The following is a 3,430-nucleotide window of genomic DNA, read 5'->3' on the forward strand; positions in this document are numbered from 1 at the left end:
CAAGGGGACTTCTCATTGTACTCTATGTACCTGAATTGGTCTTTGTTCTAAGTGGTGTCCTGAAATACCCTCTGCTTCCCAAAAAAAAAAGTTTACAATTTTTTCAGGAAAGATCTTCATTGTTAGTTAACCCTAGGCTCACCGACACAGGTGCTCTGAAAGGGAGTTGCTGAGCCACAAGTCTGGTATTATCTGCCTAATAATATTTCAGAAATATTTAGATCCCCTCTAGATTATATGTCACTACGTAAGAATAACAACGAACTTGATAAACATGAAACTTATAAAGCTGTATCATATTTAATCATTTTTCAATGACGTTTTAATACAGTAAACAAATGATTGCTATTAAACAGAAGCTTTTCCTGAATTTAGAGCCACATCATTCTTCAGGCCAGACTGCATATTATGTATATCTAGTACCCTGAAAGGGGAGAACCATGCCACCCATTTGCTAGTGACAGTTCAGTAAGGTGCTTCTGTTAAATACTTGAAAGAAATTAACAGGTTCAAATTTGTATTACACAAAATATTTGCAATAATAATAACAATTACTGCTTTTACTGCAAAAATTTAGTGTGAGCGACTAATCTCCCCATGTGTCACTGCCCTTAGTTTTCAAGGTATAATATACGTATGGCTTATTAAAATAGTCCACAACTGATAGTTATTAATGGCCTACATTTCATACCATGCACAAATAAAGTTGCCATCACTGGCTGGGTCAACGCATTACATAGATGTATGTATGTATGTATGTATGTATAGATAGATGTCAATAAGCCACATCAGAATGGAACCAAATGGGTTTATGTATGAAGATCTTTGATTTTGTAGAAGCTTAACCTCTTGATCTTTAAACATCTGTTGATTATTTCTGAAAACTGAGATTTTTTTTCTAGGTTATATAGTGTTCCTGTCTGACTCTAAAGTAATCCTAAGTAAACTTATCAAGTCAACACCCACCAACAGACCCAGCAAGGGCTGGGTCATAAGAGCACTGAGTTCAACATTATGTAACTCAGTAGTTCCGGGGTTGGGGAAGAACTTTTATTTTCTTTACAAACATACTATATCCCATACATATGGTGTAAGTTTGGGGATAAACTGTGGGGTTAAAGGTGCCCCATATGTTATATCAAAAAAGATAAACAACAAATAATTAATCTTACAGCACTGAAAAGAAAGGTTTTTGTCATTGTATATTGTTTTGTAGGGGTAGCAATTTTAAGATGGCCGTACAGGGGCCTATTCAGCAGGTCATCTGCCCCTATGTGCCCGAAAATTGGGCAGATGTCGATCATCAGACAAGTTTGATTTTCTGCATTGTGGTCCTTGCTCTGACGCCTCGTATTCCTGTTGTTGTAATCCAATCATTTGGGGAAGAATCTCATGATGTATGTTCAACTTTAGAGCAACAGAGCTGATCATTCTGAAACCTTCTGCCACAGCTACCTTCCCAAAGTTGCCAAGCTTAACAAAATTACATGCAATCTTACAATGTATATGTCCCAGAGTTACAACTTAGGGAGGTAACTAGGAATACAAAACAATCAAGGCATTCACAGAAACCCACCCCCTGGCATACATTTTTTTACAAGAAAAATATAGGGAATCAGGAAGCTATATTTTGTGCCTTAGGGCATTTCATTTTGGTTTGTATTCCTGCCTTCCCATGTTGTCTTGTACCCAGGTCTATCAGGTTACCTGAATGTCTTTTTGAGGACTTAATACTGCAGATTTTCCTTGGTTTCAACAGTATAAAAATATGCTCTAATGTAAGCCTGAATCAAATTAGAGGCAACACTGAGCCTCGGCCTTATAATGCTATACAATGGCAAACAGTTCTGTTTTATGATCATGTAAAGGTTTTGCTACAATGGTAGTTTTATGTTTGCTGTACCCATTGTCCTGATTCTCTTTTTATCCTTTTTATTTTCTAACAGCAGCTGAAGTCAGGTTCTGCTTTCAGCAAAGGATCATGCCAGGTGAACTCTTGGGCTATGACTCAATCTACTGTGTAGCCAATGGCATTTTATTATTCTGTAATTGGAGTGGTGACTGGACCCTAAGCTGCACAGAACTACGTGATGTTTTTCAGATTTTGTTTTTCATGTGGAAATGAGGTAAGTCAAGGTGTGCCACTTATATGTCCTTGAATCTGAAAGAGATGCATTGATGCAGATGTGCTGTTTTTAGATCAATCACCAATATACGTATCATGTAATTCAAGTATTTGTCGTGTTTATAGCTATTTTGATAAGCAATTAATCACATTTCCCCTATTTTATAATATAACTGCTACAGTACCTTAACAGACTGATATACGTTACTACATCTGGTAAATATATATATAGTGACATTTAATATCTGTAATTTCCATTAGGACATGGAATATCTCTTAAAATAGATGAGAGGCTGTTTTGGTAACATTAATGCAGTATTCATTAGACATCAGTGGAGCCGAGTTCTGTATAAAGGCACTTATCTTGGTTTTATCCTCTTTAAATACATTTCGGAGTATATAATTATTTTTAACATGCAGTTACAATTGGTAAAGGAAGCCCTGTACTTAGTGCCCAGTCCATGACACGAGTAAAATAATGAGCTCCTTTGTGCGTGTGTGTTTTGCATTTCATTCACAGAAATACAAACAGCTGGTGTTACCCTAGTCCCCCCCCCCCCAAATAATGTAGGCACAAATACTTGTTTTGATTTATAGAAAGTTACATACTGTGTTGCACATTCTCCTCTGCTTACTTATTGTCTGTTATAGTTTTTTTCTCAGGTATGACCAGAAGTTTCCTTCCTCCATAACATTAAAATCTTTTCCCGGAAGCTGGTTTCTTGTGGTGACTTAGATTTATCCATCGCTGCATCTAGCACCATTTGAAATCAGTGTTCTAGGAGTAAGAAAATCAGCCTTTGCCCGCAGAACAGGAAAATGTTTTGGGATATGAAGGCAAGATATTAAATGGTATGTATGTATATGGAGATAAATATAACCACAAATGTGCCTACAGTGTTATAGGAATTGTTCTTTATCATTTGACCATGCTGCCGTTACTCACAATTTTACCTGACTCCAGTTTTTGACTTTTTGAAACTGGCCTGTTCCAGACATAGGATTTGCCAGTGACAGTCCTTTTCAAATTAAAGATTTAAATATCTAGGCTTTATATATATATATATATATATATATATATATATATATAGGCTTTCACTTCCATTCCGCACTGCCTAGATGCACTCCTCACATTCTCCCTCTTCACTAATGGCCTCTAATTGTGTATCCTGTGCATGGGTATCCGGTCCTCCATGGCATATACTACAGATTTTGGGATGATGCAGAGCTAAATCCATATACAATAATATTTATGTCACAGTTAATCACAGTTGAGGACAATAACTCACCAAATGTAAAAGGTGG

The 3,430-nt window shown here is 36.5% G+C and overlaps 1 non-coding gene across 1 annotated transcript; it reads left to right on the forward strand.

The window, feature by feature from the left end:
• The first annotated feature begins 2,830 nt into the window (after window positions 1-2,830).
• On the forward strand, window positions 2,831-2,910 carry mir29b (microRNA mir-29b). Its single transcript, NR_049556.1, has one exon. It is a non-coding gene; the product is annotated as a microRNA mir-29b (primary transcript).
• Window positions 2,911-3,430: the final 520 nt, after the last annotated feature.

This window comes from Xenopus tropicalis, chromosome 2, assembly GCF_000004195.4.
Source record: "Xenopus tropicalis strain Nigerian chromosome 2, UCB_Xtro_10.0, whole genome shotgun sequence".
NCBI lineage: Eukaryota > Metazoa > Chordata > Amphibia > Anura > Pipidae > Xenopus > Xenopus tropicalis.